The sequence below is a fragment of the Glycine max genome, chromosome 14, assembly GCF_000004515.6.
Source record: "Glycine max cultivar Williams 82 chromosome 14, Glycine_max_v4.0, whole genome shotgun sequence".
In the NCBI taxonomy this organism is placed as follows: Eukaryota; Viridiplantae; Streptophyta; class Magnoliopsida; order Fabales; family Fabaceae; genus Glycine; species Glycine max.
Window position 1 is genome coordinate 13,231,143 of NC_038250.2, and position 6,000 is coordinate 13,237,142.

Here is a 6,000-nt window from a genome sequence, read left to right on the forward strand (position 1 = left end):
CTTACTTATTTACTTCAACCCATTAGTTACTTACTTTAATGATCTGGAAAAATCTTTTAAAAAATTAAAATATAGTTTTATTTCTTTATGTTTTGAATTATATTTTTAGTTTGATCTTTCATTTTTTATAAAGTTAAATTTAATTTGTTATATTTTTAAAGTGAGTCAAAATTGTTTTTTCAAAACAATGGCATTTTTTTATATTTTATTTTGGAACATAATTTTGAAATATTTTTTGACCCATTAGATTCTTGTACATAAAATTTATAAAATCTAACTGATATTTGAATCATAAAAATGTCTTGAACAAAATGAAAATCACATGAAAGATGAATTTAACAAACAACTAAAAAATTTAAATATTTAATGTAAGATTCTTGCTAAGATACTCATGAGACTTATCTTTTATATGATTTTCATCATATTTATGATCTTGTTTTTATTCGAATATCAATTGAATTATATTATTTTTTATGTAAATGAATCTAATATAACAAATTTTATGTCTCAAATTAGTAAAAAAAATAAAATCATGTTTCAAAATAAAAAACAATCATTATTTTTAGAAAGATTATTTTGACCCACTTTTTTTATACATTTCATTTTTTATACATTATTTTGACCCACTTTATTACCCACTTTAAAATATAAATGATTATATTAAACTTGAAAAAAAAATTGATAAAAATATATATAAAAAACTAAAAGTATACGAGATAAAAGACCATAGCTTATAAAAAGCAATTGCAAAAAGTTTAGTAAGAAAAAAAAAACGTGTGGGGGCCATGTTTGCCATTTAGCAAATGACACAATGCGTGACGATCTAGCATTGGTCCAACAGATCGATAGCGGATGCTCCACGAAACCAAAAAGCCTCTCCTTTTATGATTTTTTCCCCCGAATATACAAAAACAAATTTACCAAAATATACAACTTCTCCATTTTACTATTCAGTATAAATTCAGGTTGGGGACCCCAAATTACAATATGATTTTAAAAAAAAAATTAGTTTTAACATTGAGATTTCGGGTCCCTCAAACCCGAATTCTCCACGTGGTTTTTGCTTCTTTTTTTTAATGTTTTTAAAAATATATATAAATAAAAAATTTAATAAAATTAGAGAAGATTATGAAGTTAAACAAAATTAGTTTAAAATATTACTGTGTACATTTGTTTTGAAGATCTATATTAGTATTAAATTGTACAGTTGAAGAATGTTTTATTGATTTATAAATGATGTGAAATGAAATACATCGATAGTAAAAAAAAAATAATTTGCTTGACTTGAACTTCTTGGACGGTGGGGACACTTATTTTTTGAATGACCAACTAGCCTGCAGATTGAACACCGTTTTGATTGACCTCTTTCTCTTTCATCTATATTTGTTTGTATTCTTGTAGATTTTGGTCAACCTTTTTTGTTTCTCCTCATGGTTGTATTGACACATAATTGTGATCTTTCATATGGTGGCCAGTAATCATGATGATGCATGCATGCTAACGAGACTTTGTATACACTTGACACATAATTCAATGTATACACTGGACTAACGTATTGCAAGTAATCTATATTGTTGTGCTTACATGCAGCAATGACATGTGCACATGGCATGTGTAGCTTTTGAGGTTTCCCATAATCACATGTTCTTTGATCCAGCCTGACAGTTAATTTCCCCATTCGACACCTCTCTCTCCTATTCACTCTTTCCTCAACTTGAAATTGAAATCTTTGGCGGTTAATATTGAAGGAAGTGAGTGTTGGACTTAGTTTCTTCTTTGGTGATGAATTTGGCTGCAATAAGTGTGTAAACTTGTCCGGAGGCGATCATTGCATAAGCTTGAGTCCCACGGTCAACAAAATATTTGTTTAACTTCTCATGCGTGGTTCTGACCAAGGCTGTGATTGGAAAATTTTGATTTTTTTAGCACCGAGTTTAGTGACTTTGCCAAATTAGTGGTCATGTGTCCCCACCGTTTTCTGTCATCCCATGCCAAGGTCCATTGCTTCCTTGGTATTTGATCAAGCCATGTTGTGTCGTGCGGGTTGTCTTCTTGTAACTCCCGGTAATGGTGAAAAAACTCTGGTTGAGTCATGGCATACCCGGTAGTTTGAAAAAAAATGTAAATCTGAATGTTAGTTTAATGTTAAATAATTAAATATTGTGTGTTAGAATATGAACAAAATATCTTACCCATACTTAAGACATTTTTTCTTTCGTCCTCATTTTTGAAATGTTTTTTTTTTGTAGTTTTGGCATATGTGCCGAATACAGAACACATGTGACGAGTTGTCTGCTGTCCACCCACTGTCAGGTCATCTGTATGCACTTTTGATTGACTCATGTCTGTCAGAGATTAAGCATATACCATGTTGTGGTGTCACATGTGTTCTCAAGTTTTTCAAAAAAATGTGCCACCCATCTGTTGTCTCACCCTCGACAATGACAAATGACAATGGAAATATGTTGTTAGCACCATCTTGTGCAATTGCAATTAACAACATCCCTTTGTATCTTCCATATAGCCATGTTCCATCGATTTGCACAATGGGTTTATAAAATGAAAACGCATCAATACATGCCTTAAATGACCAAAAAATTCGATGGAATATGACCTTGTTTGGGATTGGTTGGACTCGTCTAGTGCAGGAATAGTTTGAATCCTGACAATTGTGCTAGGGATGAAAAGTTGCAAAGCTTGTAGGTATTTGGGAAGTATGTTGTATGACTCTTCCCAATTACCATATACCTGCTCGAGGGCCCATTGTTTTGCCAGCCATGTTTTACGATATGTGATGGTGTATTCGAACTCTTGTCTTACGAATGCGATGAATGTAGGAATGATTAGTTGCTCGTTTTCTTCAACCATCACAAGGATATTTTTTCCTACAAGTTTTGAATCCATCTTATTGTGATCTTGTGAAATAGTTGGCATGACGCATGTGTGAGACTTTTTTATCATTGTAATTTCCCAAATTTTTAGATTTTTTCTTTCGGACGCTCTAAGTTTCCATTGGCATCCTTCAGCTGGGCAACATAAGACCCATGTATCCTTTGCACACCTCTTGGCTTTGAAAGTGACATGGTTCTTAATGTGTCACATTTTTACCACGTGTTTCAGGTCCTCCAATTAATGGAATCCCTGACCATCATACAACTCGTCATCGTGCGAGTCAGATTGTTGTTGTTGGTCTAAAAAAAAGCCCATAGTTGGGGTTGTCAGGAACTTGGTTATCACCAAAATCAGTGCTATTTGGATATGGACGATAGATATTTTGAGTTGATGTTTGTTGGAAAAAGGAACTGTATGTCATTATCGTCGTTGTTGTTTTTGTTGTCCGCCAAAATTTAGTCTTCATCGTCACTAAAGTCACCAACAACTTCATCTGACACCCCATTTTGAGCATGATATTCATGTGACATTTCATTGCTTTCAGACTGAGCAACATGGATATCAGTAATTGGGTCGGCATTTAGTTGGGAGGGCTCATTTAGTTGGGGAGCCGTCTCACAGTAGTTTGATGATCCACCAAGCAATTATGTGTATGAACTAATGTGGGTATTGAATTTGGTGGGTTCAAAATGAGGGACGTAATAACCATTTGTGGTCGTGTATGGGATTGGTGTGTAAGAGGATTGGCCTTCATGGTAGGTTTGAGTATGGTAGTCAATGTATGGTGTTTCGTGAATTTGTGGTGATTGAACGGTTGTTTTGACATTGGCGTAGAAGAAGGTTGTTGTTTGTATTGTACAAGCAACTGAAAGCTACTTAAGCATTGATGTTGGTTATAGATATCGAACATGCCATCAATATCCACATCGTCACTGATGGTAACAGCCTGGTAATTGAACATGCTAGACCCAACAAAAATGGGGTATCGATAAATGATTGCAGTTATGGTTTGACCTCGGTTTAGGCCCATCTTACGTTGGATTTTTGTTTTCAAGGCATTCAAGGTGGTTCCTCTCCTCATTAAAACAAGTACATTGTTTTCGCCCTTAAACTCAACACCCTCGTCACAGTCGGCTACATAGGCATCATAGTAGACTAGGGCAGGGACACTTTCGTTTATGCTTGCCATGGTAACTGGGAGTGATTAGGTTTGGAGATTGAGAGTGTTTTGGTTTGGAGACTAAGAGTGATTTGGTTTCGAGATTGAGAGTGATTTGGTTTTGAGACTGAGAGTGACTTAGTTTGATGACTGAGAGTTATTTGGTTTGGAGACTCAGAGTGATTTGGTTTTGAGACTGAGAGTGATTTGAAACTTCTGTTGTGAAGTGTTTTCTATGTGTAGAAGAATACATTTGGAGACCTATTTATAGTGTCGTGGATACGGATAGATCCAACAGTCGTCATCGTACCGACAATTTTAACAGTCCAGATTGCTTCCACAATGTCATGAATAGTGCACCGACAATTTTTGTAGTCAAAATTACGTGAACAGTGCATCAACAGTTTTTGCGATTAAAAATTGATCTACAGTAACGTGAATAGTATTCTGCCATGCACAGTGATGTGAATAATGTTCTGACACGCATAGTGACATGAACACTGACATGAATAGTGTTCTGACGTGCACAATGGCGTGAACAGTGTGTCTGCAAGATTCTCGATGGGCACAATGACGTGAATAATGATGTGAACAGTATTCTGACGTGCATAGTATCGCTGCAAAATTCCCAACATGAACAGTAAAGTGAACAGTACAGTGAAAAGTGGCACGCGCAAATTTTTCTCCACTTATAAAAACTATCTTAGACGGCTTATTCCATACAGCTTATTATACTCACCTATTCTTTTTGAATATCATCAACTAAATTTTCTATCATTTGCTTGTGTAAAGGGAGAATAGAGGCAACAACATTGTTATGGAAATAAGATTAACGTCGAGCTTCAAAGATACGAAACATGGTAAGTACCAATTAATTGATATTATAACCTTTTATTGTCGTGACAATTATGAAAATGTATCTTTTGTTTTATAGGGACAAGTAGCAATAATCATTTTGTATTCTCATTTGATGCCCGCTCCTCACCCTTTAATTGAGTTGTTGCTTGCTCATACTGAGTTTGCTGATGTGGCAAAATTACGCCACTTCAAAATTGATCATGGAGACCAGAGGCACAGACTTTTCATCTTTCTGTTGGAGAATGTACAATTACACTGGAGGATGTAGCACTACAGCTTGGCATAAGGGTGGACAGTAGGCCAATCACTGGTGCAACCTACTATGATTGGGAGGAAATGTGTGAGTAATATTTGGGTGTTGTTCCGCCAAAGGGAAAAGCAATAGTAGGCTCTGCCATTAAGCTTAAGTAGTTGTAAGATAATATACCGCCCTCAATACAACCACACAATTTCACACAACATACCTTCACAAACCAAATTCAATCTTAATACTATGCCATTCTTGAGAGAAACAAGCAGTTAGACCATTGCTAACTCGAGATTAGCCTTCATTTTTCCAAATGGTTCAATCACTCACAACGAAACTGGTGTTTATTTTCAAATTTCACTCCAACACCAATGCGAATTCCTAATGATTGTTCTTCCGAGACACTCAAGAGTAGAATGCACAACACCCTTCAGCTAACCAATGATAAATTAGTGGATGAAATCTACTATCGACAACCATTCATAGATGCAGGTCAACAATATTTTTTTCAATCTCTACAATTGAAAAATGTTGATGATGTTTACACAATGTTAATATGCAATGAGCAATACTCATGTGTTGACCCTATAGAATTATTATGTACCATCAATAGAACATCGGATGGTATACTCAACCTGCTTCAATCCACTATTACTCCTACTCATGATGCAATGTTGTAGTACAACGAGAAATGGAAAATACCACGCCAAGGTGGGTTTTTGGATTACTCCTTCACTGGAACAAATCCAATAAGATTTGACATTCTTTCGGGATGTAGCATAGACAAACTCAAGGATATAATCAAGCAAGTTGCATCTCTAGGAGTTCCCCCTTATGGAATTCA

General features: G+C 35.1%; 1 pseudogene; it reads right to left on the reverse strand.

The window, feature by feature from the left end:
• The window catches only part of LOC102661823 (translocase of chloroplast 120, chloroplastic-like), a 42,055-nt pseudogene extending 37,974 nt beyond the window's left edge, over nucleotides 1-4,081 (reverse strand).
• Between the last annotated feature and the right edge of the window lie 1,919 nt (nucleotides 4,082-6,000).